The following is a 17,156-nucleotide window of genomic DNA, read 5'->3' on the forward strand; positions in this document are numbered from 1 at the left end:
TGTATTGATCTCTGTGGGCTGCTTAATTACAAAGAAAGTTGGAATGTAAATGCAGGCAGCTTTTAGATCTTAGGATGCACACCTTTTTCTTCTCTAAAAATACAAACACACTGTAACAACTGGATTCTGAAATTGACTCAGGTCTTCTGGGCCCAGAGCCAAAGTCCATATGCCTGGAAGGAAGAACACTCAGCATTTAATTGGGTGAGTGTATCAACAGGCAATAACTCTCCAAGGCCCCCTCTGGGATAGAATTTACAGACTACTTAGAAGGGCAAAAAGAAACGATCTGCAATAAAGAATTAAATATCCAATATCCCTGATATTGATAGGGAGCCCAGTATCCAGAGGCAGATGAGAGCAGAATTCATGAATCTCTCCTCCTGTGTAAGGTGTCCAGCCCTTGAAACCCCAGGATGTCTGACCATGGGGCTCCCAGGGCCTCCTTTTCCAGGACTCTCCAGGAGTCCTGGAAAATCAAGGTCAGAGTTTTACAAGGCCGAGAAAAATCTTCACCCCCAACTGAGGCTACCTTCATTCTAGTCTGAGAGCTGCTGTTGTCATCTGTAAGCTTTCAGCACTAAAGCAGCACTTTTGTTTTTTTAACTGAGCTCTGCAGGGGTATACTATGCCAGCACCTCGAATTCATTAAAATTTCATTAACATCCATTTATGGAATTGCCATTTATGTGCTGCATAGCATTTTCTGATAACGCTGCAGAAGGAGATAAATGAGATTTTCTTCTTTGGGATCAGAAACAACCACATTCCCTTCCAGGTTGGGTAGTTACAGTCTTGTTAGACCAGGATCCCACCCTCCAAATGTCCCATGTGTGAGGGTCCCTCGGGGCCTTGTTCAGTGGTGAGTCAGGTGAATTCTTATGGACTGCCCCTACTCTGACTGTGTCAGGGGGCATGGCCACCCAGCATCTGCTCTTCCGTTTGTTGGCTTTTCAACTTTTAATGTGGAATATTTCCAATATATACAAAATCAAAATTTCATTTACGCTTCTACCCCTTTCCCTCTTGCCTGTATTTTTTGAACCAAATGTCAGATATTATATTGTATCACTGATGTATATCCCAAATACATGTTTGTAAATGAAAAAGACTCTTTTCCTAAGGGAAGGGGAGGGTCATAAGTAGAGCACTATATTACTACACCTTTAAATACTTAACAGTAATTCCTCAGGATCATTAAATGCCTTGTTAGGGCTCAAATTGTACCATAAAATTTATACTTTTAAACATTTTATGTGTATATGACATGATATCCAAATTTGAATTTTGATTGGAAGTGGTTGGTAGGTCTTTTATGCTTATTTGCTCTTGATTATAAGAAACAATGTAATTACAATTATTAAAATTAAACAAATAGAGAAGTGTGGGGAATAATTCTATGCAATATCTTTATAGTATCAAGCAGAATGAACTAATCATATTTTGTTATATTTGATTCAGATGGGATGTCTTTTAAGTCTTATTTTCTATAGATTCTCTCTCTCTCTCCCACCCCACTCCCCTCTCTTTCTCTCTCTCTCTCTCATTCTCTCTCTCCCTCCCTCCCTCCTCTAATTTATATGTTGAAAAAGCTGGGTCATTTGGTCTGTGATTTTCCAGTATGAATTTCGTTAGCCCCATAGTGTAATTTAACATGTTCCTCTCTTCTCCGTATTTCCTGTAAATGGGTAGTTATATCTAGAGGATTGATTCAATTTAGGTTCATTTATTTTTAGGGGAATGGGGGTGGCTAAACTACTCTGTAATAATAAGTAATAATGTGAAAGAGTCATATAAGGTCTAGGGGGTTGTGTGTATGTGCATGTGCGTGTGCGTGTGTGTGTGTGTGTGATGTTGGCAGTCATGGATGAGTGTTGCCCAGCTCCTTTAAGTTATTAGGGTTGTAAAATTGTGACTGCCTCATTCTATCATTGCTTTGTCAGTTATTTAAAAAACACTTCTATAAAGAGAAACTTCCCTCCATCTAATCTTTGGGTACCAGGTCCAGCACCTGTTTTTCAAAGTCCCTATCAACACATCCCCCTTCTCATACCCATCTCAACAGACTGTGCACTCGGAAAGAAAGGAAAGGCCTGAAAGGTTCTTATTTTCTTTTTCCAAATTTTGTTGTTTTGAAATGTATTAGATATTCAAAAGTTATAAAGAGTAATAAGCAGCCCGATGGCTGGGGAACTTCTCCCTGTTGTTTTCATTTGCATTTCCCTGATTAGTAATGAGAGTTTAAGTGTTTTTTCGTGTGTTTACTGGCTAGGCAGACCGTTTAAATGGCTTCTGGTTTTTTGTGATTAAAGACCAAGAGTGTCAGATTCCACATGTGAAGGGAAGGCGGGGACAGAGGTTTCAGCCAGTGCACACAGCTGCACCCTCACCGCAGCCCAGTGTGAGCACTGTTAGAAATGAGTGTGTCCCACACGAGAATACCTTTGGTCCGGCAACGTGATGGGAAAACATGCTGGAAAAGCACAAGACCGGAGGTGAAAAGGGGGCAGTGAGAAATCTCAGCATCTGTGAGAGGAGATCTGAGCATCAAAGGAGCCCTGTGTTGCCTGAAGAATTACACCTGAGAAAGTCTGCACGTGTGTGCTGTGTTGGGTGGAATAAAGCATTAAAGAGAAGGGGGCGGGGTGGGGGGGGAGTTTAGAAGAGGGAAGGATGTGGCAGGAAGAATAAAGGCAGGCACGGCCTGGAGACACCAAATAACTGGGTATCAAATGCCCATGAGAATCAAGCAGACAGTAAAAATGGAAGCATTGTGCCTCGTACACTACACATGAGGACAGGTGGGCACCGTGGCCACCTGGAGATGTCCCTTCCCATCAGCTTTATTATCCGCCTCTTGACTAGTGGGAATGTCAGCCCTGTGTTGCCTTCTCAAGAGAAGCTGGAAATCTAGATTTTATATAGAATCTCCTGATTTTTAAAAGCAACCTTTTTTCTTTTTAAACGTTATATCAGCCACATAATATGTCTATCTGTGGCCAAATTTGGTCTCCAGGTTGCCATCTTTGCATCAGAGGTTTGCCTTTTTTCCTGGGGTCAACAAATGTCTTTTAGGAACGTGCTCCCTGTTCTCCTGGCTCCACCCTAGACATGATCATATGCTCATTGATTAGCAAGGAGTTATTTCTATTTCATGTGCTTCAGACACAATAAGGATGATCTTTTACCACCTTGGGCATGACCAAGCAAGCTTTGACCTGTTCAGCATTTTTTGTTGTTGTTAGCTGCTTTTGATTTTAGGATTTTTCCAAATTCAGTGGAGGTGTCCAAAGTGCTGGCATCTTATGGGACGCAAGGTCCCTGTAGAAATACTTTGTCTTCAAACGGTATATACAGTGATAAGAAAGGCAACATGTTATAAAACTTAATTCATTCTGAGATGTCGCAGTGTACTAATTATAAATCTTTGGATAAAAACATGCTTCTAAAACACCTAAAGCATTGCATATGAGGAATGAATAAAGACTAGGGATATATATGTTAGCCATTTTCAGATATCTGAAGGGCTGCCATGTGACAGAGTACCAACTTATTCTATGTAACCCTTAACAGTAAAATTTTCACAAGGAATAGCTGAGAAAGATGCCAGAGATTGGTTTAATATGAGGAAGAATTTCATAGCGGTACTTCTTGAAAACAGGAACACACGGCCTTGGGAATCAGTGAGTCCCTAGTCCCTGAAGACAGTCAAGTGATGTCCACCATACTATGGGCGCAGAAAATGGTGGCATCTGCATCCTCAGCCCATTAGATACTATGTAAGTTCCCTTCCAATCCTGTCATTAAAGATCCTATAAAATTAAAATCCATAAAAAAAGGGAAAAATATCCCGCTGAGATGTAAAAAGTAGGGACTAGAAAACAAAATACAGTTGGATCAAAGCATTCAATCAAGAGAAAAAAACAGTGAAACAATGTAAACTGATATAAGGCATGCATAAAATTTTTAAGTAACACTCATTATATCAATTATTCTATGTAATATAATTCATAGTAATGATATAGTGTTTTATAACTATAACTAATTATATAGCTAAGGGCACTGGGGTTAAATGATTTGCCTAAGGTCATAAAAGAGTTATTTTCTTGAGGAATTACAGCCAGAGTTTTGACTGAGCCACATTCCTTTTATTTTGCATTTGAATTGCCACATACTGCAAATCACGATAAAAGGTTGACTTTGTTTATTAATCAAAAGACATTGCAAAAGCTAATGCAAATGATGAAGCAAAGGAGAGGATAAGTGGGACAAATATTTATTAAGTACCCTCTCCACATGGGGTCATATGCTGTGCCTTTTATATAATATCTCATTTTGTTCTCAAAATTAGATGAGGTGGGCATTAATATCATCCCAATTTGACAGATTAGAGAAATTAATTAGCTTGTTTAAGGCCATACAATTTGAGAGGATAAGAGTTGGACTTTTTCACCTGAAGTGTATCAATTAAAATATGCAGCAAATTCAAGAGAAAAGCTATTTAGTTTCAGGTACTTTATCAAGGGACCAGGTACTTTACTAGGGATCACAGGGATTTTATTTTCACCTTCCTGTGATGCTCTTTGCTATTTATTACACAAAAGTAGCTTTATTTGAATCGTAGTGAATTTGTTAGTAGTAGTAATACAATTGATACTGTTTAATTCACAGAAGTTCCACTATGTGATTATTTTTTGAAATAAAGGTGATTTATATTTTATAAACACAAAAAATTAGAAATTAACTTTTGATGTATAACAGCTGTGCTATGTCCTACCATTCTTGGTCATGAAACTGTTATGATTACCTTTTTTTTTTTTTTTTTTTGCGGTACGTGGGCCTCTCACTGTTGTGGCCTTTCCTGTTGCGCAGCACAGGCTCCAGACGCGCAGGCCCAGCGGCCATGGCTCACGGGCCTAGCCGCTCTGCGGCATGTGGGATCCTCCCGGACCAGGGCACGAACCCGTGTCCCCTGCATCGGCAGGCAGACTCTCAACCACTGCGCCACCAGGGAAGCCCATGATTGCCTTTAAACTAATAATAATATTTTATTTCCTGTGTACCTGTAGAACAGAGTCTGACACATTTTTTTTTACAGTAAATTTGAATTTCTTTTTGATTTGCTTAAATGAATATATATTGTTAATGTCTTATATTGTTAATGTCTTCTAGGCCCAGGGTAAAATTGAGTTAGGAGGTGGAAGAGAAGACAATTATTTTTTTATTGGATGTGCAATTAATAATTATTTTTTGCCAGTTTTGAATACTGTGTGCCAAGCCACTATTCCATCAGTGGAAAACATCAGTGGTTTATTGTAGGCCTACTGTGTGCCAGGGTTGTGCTAGGTGATTTAGGCATATGAGGAATAATATCTTTACCCCTCATAGGACAACAGCAAAGGTCAACCAGGTGATATTCCGTTATGCCAACTTTGGTTGGGAACATCTTGTTATTCTTCATCTCTCATGCCTCTTGGGTTTACATGGGTTTTTCGTGTTGGACACTATGCAGCAACCGTTTAGCTTCATTTGCCTTAAATCAGAAATCCTGGAGATGGCTACCTGATAGAATTTGCCAGCATTAGTGACTCCCAGGGAGCTGAATTCACAACTTAATTTGAAATACAACGCTCACTTATTAATTTGGCCGCCTGGAATGTCCTTTCTTTTTCTTTTCTTCTCAGCAATTGCCTCTTCATCCTACCGCCATGTCTTCCCAGCAGCATTCAAAATAATCTGCACTTAACCTATCATTTCACTTTTTCATTTTATTGCAAATGTATCTTATGTACCTGTCTCTCCAGTTACACTCTGCAGGCATAGCATATTATTTTCTTTAGCATCTGCTCCAGCACCTAGGAATTAAAATGAGTGAGCGGATGAATGGCTGGCTGGCTGGATGGGTGTATTGCAATGTGATTTCAGAGTCTCCAACCTACTCAAATCACAGTCTCCTCATTTGCACAGCAAGGCTGGAAAAAGTTAAATGTGACAACGAAGCAGAAAAGACCTGGATTTGTAATGCTGGCTTGTATCTTGCTGGTACTTTCTCCAATAAATGAACCTGTTGTGATTTCACTGCTCTGAGGCATCCTTAACAGCCTTTCAATACCTTCATTTTTAATGGCTCAAAGGAAGTTGTTACAATGTTTGCAACGAATGCAAATTATGGATCCATAATCCTGAGTGTCTCATAAAGAAACTCACTAAACAGCGATTGTACCTATACAATAGCGTCTCTTATGAAATCCCAATGAATCAGCTTTAAACAAAACCATTCTCGCCCAAGTCTGCAATTTTATAAGAAACTCAACTGGCTTTTACACACCCGTCTCCCCACAACACCCTGCATAATGGAAGAACAACCAGAACATTGAAAATGACGCTTGTAGAGACTGACATTCTGAGGTAAACAATGCTTATTTCAGGTAGACAGTAAAAACTTCTGGTTTAATTTATTCTGTCCCACGGGTACTTCTTGTGGGTAGAAAATGATAGCCTCGTGGAATCAAAAGCAACCACAGAGATTATTTAAAAATACGTTACATATATTTTAAAATAACACCTTGCCCTCTTTTAAAGTTTACAAAATCCTTTCATACTTGCATTATTTCATCTCATCCTCATAGTAGCCCTGGGAAGCTGGGTTCTTATTATTGTTGTCAGGTTACACACCTTGCCTCTAGTTTCAAAATCTTTCACACAGTCCTCCATGTATCCACAGGAGTGAACTTTTTAGTGTACACACTTGGTATATATTATTCTTCAGATCAATACCCCAATATGACAGAAAGAAAAAACAACAAAACCCTATTTGATCAACATAGTAAAGAGCTTTTCAAGATCTACCTCTGGTTTTCTATTCAGCTCCATCTCCCTTTACTTCCCTTGTTCTTTATGATTGTCCCTACTGAAGTGGGGACCCCTCCAGAACCTTGTGTGAGCATGTTCTCACAGCTCCATCCACACTCTTTTCAATGAGTGGAAGTCAAACACTGCTCTAAGCTGTTTCTTTGAAGGCTTCCCTGATTCTAACAAGCAAACATAAAAGAGCCTTCACTTGGGAGGTGATTGACTGACTACTTTATCTGACTCTATTACATGTGTTTTCTTATATAATTATTTCCCTCTAGAATTAAAATTCCTAGAAGCTATGTTCTTTTAAAAAAAAAAAAAAAAAAAAACTTTAAATCACTACTGGCATAGTACCTGATAGAGCCTAAAGGTGGGTCTAATTTTTCAAAGTCAGTGGAAAAGAATGAAAAATGGGTGAGGTCAAGTGGTAGATCCATGGCTTGACAACTCAATATCTACTTTTTCAAGAAACTACTCTTCTTCCATTTCATATTCATTCTCTTTAGACCATGTGATTGGTCTCTGGGGTGGGCAGGCACAGACTCAGGCCTGGCCCATCAAAGCACAAGGTTCTCTTTTCCTACTTTCAGGGATTAGTTTGAAAATGGGCAGCTGGCCTGAGCAGGACCAATCAGAGTCTTCCCTTGGCCTTTAGTCAAAAGTATCAGAAAGAGTCTCTGCCGCCTTCTAGGATCTCCAGCTATCAAGATCAAAGAGTCTGGAGCTGCCATTCTGCCCACCATGTAGAGAGAGCTTGCCTAAAAATTAAGCTGCACTAAGGAAAGCAAAGTTGAGACATGGTAAGATTGGTACAGATGGCCCTGTTGGGACAATTCATTCTTACATAAGCCTACACAGTCCTTTTTTTTTTAAACTACTTTGGATTGGATTTCAGTCACTTGCAACAGAAAACGTTTTGATTAATACAGTGATCACGATAAGAATGAATAAGCAAAAGAGAAAAATCAAACCAGGTCATCAAACTCCATAAAAAGTGTCCTTTCTACCCCAAACCACTGTCTCTCTATTGAAACAGAGCAAGTTGGGATGAAAATATTTACAACACAAAATGTTCCTTATCTTTCATTTCCCTAAAATGAATCTTGAAAGAGCTTGCTGTACATTTCAGAGTTCAAAGAAACACAGACAGAACAGTAGTTTAAAATGGCAAATGCTAATAGCTCCTTAATTATAAAAGCAGCACTACGTATTTTATAATAAAGCACATTTAATAAGACAGAATTAATAAGAGTATGTTTTAATTGTTCAAAACTTAGGCAAGAACGAGGAACTGTTTACCTGTTGCAAGAGAGAGTGAATAAGAGGAGGAAAAAAACCCAAGAGCCCCTTCTATTCTCCTTGGTGATGTCCCAGCTCAGCCTTCTGCTTCTACTGCAGCCCTCACTGTCTGTCACTAGTGGAGAGTAAATGGAAACTTATGTCCGTCATAAAATGCTGTCCAATAGGTAGTTTTATAAGATTTATATACATACATTAAGTCACTCTGTCCTTTGCCATGTACCTCCAATAAACCTTGTGGTTCTCCCTCATCATTTCATGCCAAATGAGAAGTGGTAATATTACCAGATTTGCAGTTAATTATCATGAAATATGACCCGTAATGATTTAACATCTTTGTTAAGAAGTCATGGTAACATGGAGCACAATGCTGGAATACATCATTAAAGCCATCATTTATCCATGACATTTACATTTTGTTCACAGACAAAAAAAAAGTTAATTGACAAAGCGCATCTATACAATATTTATTGAGAAAATAGCTCGCTCTCTCTTTCTTGCTGCCATTTAGTTTGGCATATTAAACTTTGATTTATAGGATCTAACTTTTCTTATCCTTTTTGATGACCTTGAAAGTGAGTTATGTTTCCTTCCCTTTAAACTGAATTTATGGGAAAATAATCGTCCCTTGACAACGGAGCTCAAACTGATAAAAGAGAGTCGCTTCACGTTTCATTTCCCTGATGAGCAAACAAGTTCACGGAGAATCCCATGGAACTGTTACAAACCTTGACTAGGGAAATGTCATATAATTTCTCTTTTGCTAAATAGCAAATGCTTTTAGGGAGGGCTCACTGTAATTCTCTCCTCTCTAATGTGCATCTCCAAGCCATGTTCACCCTCAAAAATATTTCTGCATTCTATAATTCTATTAAAAAATGTCTATTATCGGGACCAGCTTCTGAAGGATGCAGATTCACTGGGACACAGGGATCCAGCAAGAGGAAACTTTTATTCAGTGTTATGTCTCCTTGTTTTGGCCTACTCAATCTGAAGAACTTTACCTACGTTTCTGGAATGGAACGCACTATTTCCTTAACATCAGGCTTACTTCATTGCCCTCTGTAAAATCGCACCCCCTTCTCTCTCCAGTCTACTCAGCCTGCTTTATATCTTCATAACCCTCATCTCCACCTGATGTATAAACATATCCTATCCTTATTCCTTTGTTGATTTGCTACACTCCTCACCCCCAGTTAGAATTGACTTGCTTATTAATTGCACTTGGCAAAAATGTGAAATGGCCCAATTAGAAATAAGGAATATGTTGGACCTTTTTCTAATGTACATTTTTTTTTTTTTTTTTTTGTGGTACGCGGGCCTCTCACTGTTGTGGCCTCTCCCGTTGCGGAGCACAGGCTCCGGACGCACAGGGTCAGTGACCATGGCTCACGGGCCCAGCCGCTCCGTGGCACGTGGGATCTTCCCGGACCGGGGCACGAACCCGCGTCCCCTGCATCGGCAGGCGGACTCGCAACCACTTGCGCCACCAGGGGAGCCCTCTAATGTACTTTGAGATACTTGGTATAGAATGGAATCACCACAAAATTATTTGATAAATATGGTTTGACTCCAGGGTCAAGGTATGTTCTTGAGTCAGAGGCCTGGGTGCCTGCTGCCTGTCCCCCTGATCCCACCCTCACAAACCTTCGGAAAAATTCTCCTCCTCCCCTTCCTCAGCTCTCATGAATTCCTTGCCTCCATCTGTTTCCCCACTCCCTTCACTTTCCACATTTAAGAAGGTAGTTGAACTGAAAATTTTTTCCAAGCAGGAAAGACTCCTTCATCTTTATGCAAGCGCAAGAGGTAAAGATGGGATAGAAATTGGGCTGAAAATAACAGAATAGTCTTTGGATAATTCAGCAAAGAGGAATTTATGAATACTTTTTAAAAAAAATGTATTTATTTATTTTTGGCTGCATTGGGTCTTCGTTGCTGCCCGTGGGCTTTCTCTAGTTGCTGTGAACAGGGGCTTCTCTTGTTGTGGAACACGGGCTCTATGCACACGGGCTTTAGTAGTTGTAGCTCAGGGGCTCTAGAGCGCAGGCTCAGTAATTGTGGCACGTGGGCTTAGTTGCTCCACGGCATGTGGGATCTTCCCGGACCAGGGCTCGAACCCGTGTCCCCTGCATTGGCAGGAGGAATCTTAACCACTGCGCCACCAGGGAAGCCCTGAATACTTTCTTATGAAACATTTACAATTGTCACATATATATGAATAAATGTTACAAAAAATAGAAACTTACACCTGACAGCACTTTAAAAATACTCAGAGAGAACTGACTCTCATGAAGGAAATCCTTGCCTTTCTAAACAGAGTAGATTCATAAATTCAAAACATCATAATGTATGACCTCTATTGAAATCTAGTGATATCACCTTTAAGTTTATTTGATGTGAATAAGGGTGTTTAGTTCTTTGGCTAAATAACTGAAAACAATATAGGTTCCAGCTGCTGATGGGTTAATGAGGTAAGATAATAAGTACTAGAGAAATGTCATGGGTATAATTAGAATCCATAATTAATATCAAACTGGCCAGTAAAGTTCAGCATTGAAGTTGGAAACACAGTATCGAGGTATAATTTTCAAAAAGTTAAACACATTGCTTTCATACAAAGTGAACGTGGGTCAAAGATTTATTTAGCTCATTAATGAGGGAAACAGCATGGTAGCAAAGCTGGTAGTAAATTCTCAAAGATACTTTGAGAGCCTGAGTATATATTGGCACTGAAAAAATTGTGAAATTAGGTTGCTAGGATAGATGGAAAACTGGCTATTGTGCTAACAATTAAACACTAAACTTTGAAGATTATCATTTCTACCAGATAAATTTCATTTGTATTTTTATGGGGCAAAAATTATTTGTGCCACCCTCAATTTTCTACAAGCTATTATTTACCTTTAAAAGATGTAAAATATTCAAAGAAACAAACAAAATAAACCCAGGAAAGTATTAGGTTAGCCAAAAAATTTGTTCGGTTAATGAATATGTTATTCAATACAGTTCTTCGTGAAAATGAAAAATGTGTCTCACTCAAAACTGAACGAACTTTTTGGCCAACCCAATATATACCCACAGAAAAAGAGATTCTCTTTGGGTGGGCCTATTACATAATACCCCAGTATGACACTGAAAGAACATGCAGTCTTTCTTTTATCTATTTAAAAGTTTTAAACTATTTTCATAACATTACTCATAAAAATAAGAGAAATGAACCAAAATTTCTGATTAGATAAATGTTCTCCCAGCCACACGTATACAGGAAAATCTATACCATCAACAATAAAATATGACAGACAACACTGTATTATTATTTAATCATTATCAAAATAAATCACAATATAAAGTATGAACATAATAGCTGTCACTTATTGAGCAACAGTCTTTGTGAGGTAGATAGATAGATAGAACACACTGTTAGACCCATTTTACAAATGATGAATGGCATGGAAGTCATGGGGCTTCCCAAGGTCACACAGCCAGTGGTGGAGCTGTTAACCCACTTTCTAGCCGCTACCTACAAATTGATACATTACAGCCATATCAATAATCCAGATAATTAAAACAACTCACTTCCAGGTTTCATTCAGTCAGAAAAACTATTCGGCTAACTATAGATAAATTTCATAAGCAAACCAGCAACATTTTCTCAGCAAAATGAAGGATCCAAAACTCTGACGACATCTAATCAGGTTATTTATCCAAAGACAAAATTTCACCTCGGCTGTCAAAATACAGAGGAGGAAAGGTAACATCATCAAAGACTGCAAACATCTTAAAAAGACAGAAAAATTGACTTCATATATTCTCCTTACAGAATACACCTTTGCCTCTGAGATTTTCTCTGAAAAAAAAATTTTTTATTTTAATCTAAAATAGTCTGATCAATCCTCTAGCTATAAAACTACTAATTTAAGGAAAATACAGCGAACAAGGAAACATATTAAATAACACAACTGGGATGTAATCATCTAAACCTAGATGGAGGAACTAGATATGCAATCCCTAAATCTAGGTAGAAAATCTAGATAGAAGGAACTATGCAGGACAAACAACCCAGTTTGTTCAATAAGTAAATAGCAATGAACGACAGAGACATAGAGATAGAGAGACTGAGTGAAACAATGTAAAAAAAGAGGTACAAAACAATTAGAAAAAACTGAACAATGACTATTGGATGATATCAAGGAAAATTAAGTTAATATTAATTTTTGTAATATGATAAAAGTATTATGGTTATGTTTTTAAAGTATCCTATCTGCTAGAAATACATATGGAGATATTTACAGATCAAATGGCATATTGAAAATTGTTTTAATGTAATCCACGGGTGGAGAAAACATGGGAGAGGGTACAGATGTAATCATTTAGGCCGTGAGATGATAACTGTTGAAGTTATGTGAGGGAGACATGGGAGTTTATTATTCTGTTATTTCTACTTTTGTATATACTTGGAATTGTCTATGATAAAATATTAAAAAATCACTAGGTTGTATACAAATAAATTAAACAAAGTAATAAAATAATCTTTTCTTTCAGCTGTATTGAGACATGATTGACATATAACGTAAGCTTAAGGAGTCCAACATAATGATTTGATACACTGTATATATTGTGAAACGGTTAGCGCAATAAGGTTAGTCCAAAAAATCACATAGTTACACTTTGTGTGTGTGTGTGTATGTGTGTTTCTGCGTGGTGAGAACTTTTAAAATTTACTACCTTAGCAATTTTCATATACTGTACAATATTATTAACTATAATCACCACACTGTACATTACATCCACAGAACTTATGTATCTTATAACTGGAAGTTTGTGCTCTTTGATCACCTTCACCCACCCACTCCCACTCCACCCAGGTGACCACCATTCCGTTCTTGGTTTCTATGAGTTGATGATGTCCCAAAAGTCCTGTAGACTTTATTCACTCTTTTTTTCTTTTTGTTTCACTAACTGAATAATTTAAATGACCTATCTTCTAATTCATTGATTCTTTCTTCTGCTTGGTCAAGTCTGATCCTGAAGCTCTCTATTGAATTCTTCAGTTAAATCATTGCCTTTTTCAGATGTAGAATTTCTGTTTGTTTGGTTGGTTTTTTGATGGTTTCTATTTCTTCATTGAATTTCTCATTTTGTTCATGCACCATTCTCCTGATTTCTTTTACTTGTCTGTATGTTCTTGTAGTTCACTGAATCCTTCTTTAAGAGGATTATTCTGAAACCTTTGTCAGTTCATAGATCTCTTCTTTAGAGTCAGTTATTGGAACTTTATTAGTTTCCTTTGGTTGTGTCATGTTTACCTGATTTTTGTGAGCCTTAATTCCTTGCACTGGAAACTGTGCGTTTGAATAAGTGGTCTCCTCTTCCAGGTTCACTTTGGCATCCAAAGACCTTTACCAGTCTGTTAAGACTGAGGCACTGGACAATTCAGCTGGTAGTGTCTGTGTGCAAGCAGGGCTTGCTATTGGGGTCTCTAGTTGGCAAGACCACCACCTGTATTCTGAGGTCAGGAGATTGTTGCTGGCTGGGCTCCATAGTAGAATGGGCCTGTTCTATGGGCACATTCAAGTGGGACTTCTGGGTGGGCTCCCTGATTGGGCAGGGATGCTGGTTGTGCTCTGTATCTGGGCTCTGCAATCACTTGTAGTCAGGTGAGGTGGCAAGCTGTGTTCCCTAAAAGGGTGATTCCAATGGTTGTACTCTGTGATTGGGCAGGGCTACAGCCTGGGCTCTGCAATCTCTCCTGACCTGATGGTGTCACTAGCTGTCCTCCATGTTTAAGTGGGTCTGCAGGTTGTGCCCCAGTGTAGGTCGGACCATAGCCTGAGCTTCACAATCAGGTAGAACACTGGCTGTGCTCTGCTGTTGGGTAAGGTCACTGGCTGAGCTCTCTGGTTGGGAGAGGCCCCTAGGTGTAACCCACAGTTGGGTAGACTAGACTGTGCTCTGTGGTCAGGCAGACTTGCTGTTCAGGTCCCCTTGTTGGGTGGGGGCACAGACTATGCTCCATAATTGGGTGGGGCCGCTGGCTGCGTTTGTTGGCTGGACAGGGCTGCAGGCTGTGTTCAGCAATTGGGCAGAGCCTTAGGTTGGGCTCTGCTGTGAGGCAGGGATATAGGTAGGACTCTAGAGCTGGGTGGTACTGTAAGCAGGGATTGAGCCTGCCCAGGGTCACTGTTCAGGCTACTTGGTTAAATGGGGCCAAAGGCTATTCTCAACAGTTGGCAGAGCTGTTGGCTTAGCTCCCTGCCCAAGCAGCACTGTATGATGGGCTCCTCAGCTTCCCAGGTTCTCTGATCAGGCTTCCTAGTCTGGTTGGACTGAAAGCTACACTCAGCTTTGAACAGTGCTGCAAATTTGATTCTCTGCCCAGGAGAGGCTATAGAACAGACTCCATGGCTTGTATAGCTTGTTGTCTGGGGACCCAAATTGGGCAGAACTGCCAACCAACTTCCCTGGCCAGATGGGGCCACCAGCCTGGCTTTGTAGATGTTCAGAACCACTGGCTGGGATCTCTGTTTGATCAGTACTGCAAGTCCACTAAGATCTGAGCACTGGTTGCTATAAGCCTATTCTCCCTTTTCCATCTCTAGGCTCTATCTGATCTCCAGAGGTTGATCCCTACAGATTTCCCCCATCATCCCCAAGAGGTGAGATCTGATTGAGCTTCTCAGGAAACATACCACAATGCTGTGGGAGCTGGATGTCCACCTTGAGCCCTCTTTTTCCCACTGGAGAAATCTTAGGCCCAGGGGTGAGGGTGGCTCTGTATGGTACTGTTCCAGCCTGGAGGAAGGGCTATGCAGTCAGAGTGCAGCCACTCCTCTTACCCTTTTAACGCAGTCCTTTTCCATCTCTGTGGTCCAGAGCGGGTGTGTCAGCATCATTTCTGGGTTCTAGGATTGTCTATAGATAGTTGCTAGTTGGTCTTCTTGTGAGGGAGACTGAAGTTGGGAACAAACTATGTTACCATCTTGATGAAATCACTCTCCTAAAATAATCTTTATCATTATTTTTCATATGCATTTCTCCAACAGAAGGACCTAGTTGGCTTTACTGATCTATAAAAAGAGTTTAACTTATTGAACTCATTCTTTGTTTTTCCCAGGTGGCTGAAAAAAATCTCACCCTTGACAATTCCCATTATTACCAGAGAAGTAGACTTAAAATTATTCCAAATTTAAGGTTAGGCCGTTAATCAATACAGGATCAGAGGTTGGCTGTGGGGGGTACGGGGTTACAAATCTTCCCAGAAATCATACATCAGCTTTCTTTTTTTTTTTTTTTTGCGGTACACGGGCCTCTCACTGTTGTGGCCTCTCCCGTTGCGGAGCACAGGCTCCAGACACGCAGGTTCAGTGGCCATGGCTCATGGGCCTAGCCGCTCCATGGCATGTGGGATCTTCCCGGACCAGGGCATGAACCCGTGTCCCCTGCATCAGCAGGCGGACTCTCAACCACTGCGCCACCAGGGAAGTCCCATACATCAGCTTTTATTAACAGAACATCACCTAAGTAAGATAAAAATTAATCTAAAAATCACATTAATCACTTTTGCTATGTAAGAAATAACGTTATTAGTTATTTGAAAACTTCTACTAAATGTTAATTATGTGTAAAAATGACCAACGTTGAAAAACAAGAAAGATGAGTAAGTCTCATCATAAAATGATCAAGAGGCTAAGTGAAAACTAAGAAGTAATTGCACAACAAGTTATTGGGCCTTTCTGCTCTCAACTCCTAAACTGTCTTCTGAACTTCAATTTGTCCTCTCACCTACTCTCTATGGTGGATTTTCAGGAGGAGTCAAACATAATTCTCAAAAATATTAAAGCATGTACATATTTCAAGATATTACATAGAAAAAATAGTATGTGAGAACAGGGAGAAAAAAGTGTGCAGGAGAAGAAGTAATAGAAGACAGAAATTTGTCTGAAGAATCAAAAGAGCCCTAGAGTCTGATTTGTAAGTTTCTTATCTAATCAAACTAATAGTCTTTCAGTGGACTGAGTGATTGGTATAATTCATCTTGCCTTTAGCAAACATGCTGATGCTCTCTCTTGTAACACACTTATTACCAAGAAAAGAACATAATTGGTATCAGTGGGAATGCTTCTGGCTGCAAGTAACATCCCAAGACAGCTAACTTAAACATCAAGAAAAATGTGTTTACTCAAAAAGCAAGGAGTCCTGAGATGAGGTGGCTTTGACTTTCTATAGTTTCTATCTGCCATCTGCAGCCAGTTAGGTTTGTCCTTGATGTCCATCCCATAATAGTTGCAAGAGGACTACCGTAGCTCCTGGCACCATAAGAAGACACCATAATATCTAGTGGTAGAAAAGCAACTGTTTTGTCCTATGTGACTAATTATAAAAAGGAAGAAATCCTTTCCCTGAGGTCCCCAGCCTATTTCTCTGATGTCTCATTGGGAAGAACTGGACCCATTTGCCACCCACAAGCCATTTGCCAATGACACAAATGAGATCTTCCTGATGGGAGGTTGGCTAATGAAGTTTATCCTTGAGCAACGTGGCAGATGGGTGAACAGAGTTCGGCTGGGCAGGAAGAAAGACTGAATATCTGTTAAATAAGTTCCTATAATCTGGGCCAGTGTCTCTCAAACTTTAATTTCAATTTTGTTAAAATGCAGAATTTGACTGACAAATTAGAAAAGTGAGCAGAAATCCCAGATAACAGGAATCTCTGAAGCAGTGGGATTTCTGCTCACTTTTCTAATTTTTCAAGGTCACTCTATAGTTACAAACTGAGAGAACAGGCAGAAATAACCAGGATGGTATTTAATAAGTACACCTGGGGAGAAAAATAATAAATAAACTGTACCAATAAAAGCCTGGGAATGGTGACAAATGCATATGTACGACAGAGTAAAAGGTCTCAGGGTCCCAGTGATAGCAAGCTATTTTGAAATACTGCAGTGATGTTACAGTTATAAAACTAACCTTACCTTTGGGATGCCTAACAACATATATATTAT

The 17,156-nt window shown here is 39.5% G+C and overlaps 1 protein-coding gene across 1 annotated transcript in view; it reads right to left on the minus strand.

The window, feature by feature from the left end:
* Positions 1–17,156, minus strand: part of MACROD2 (mono-ADP ribosylhydrolase 2) — a gene marked incomplete at its 3' end in the record, with an annotated part of 1,963,559 nt that overhangs the window by 726,264 nt on the left and 1,220,139 nt on the right.

This window comes from Grampus griseus, assembly GCF_964374135.1.
Source record: "Grampus griseus genome assembly, chromosome: 14".
In the NCBI taxonomy this organism is placed as follows: Eukaryota; Metazoa; Chordata; class Mammalia; order Artiodactyla; family Delphinidae; genus Grampus; species Grampus griseus.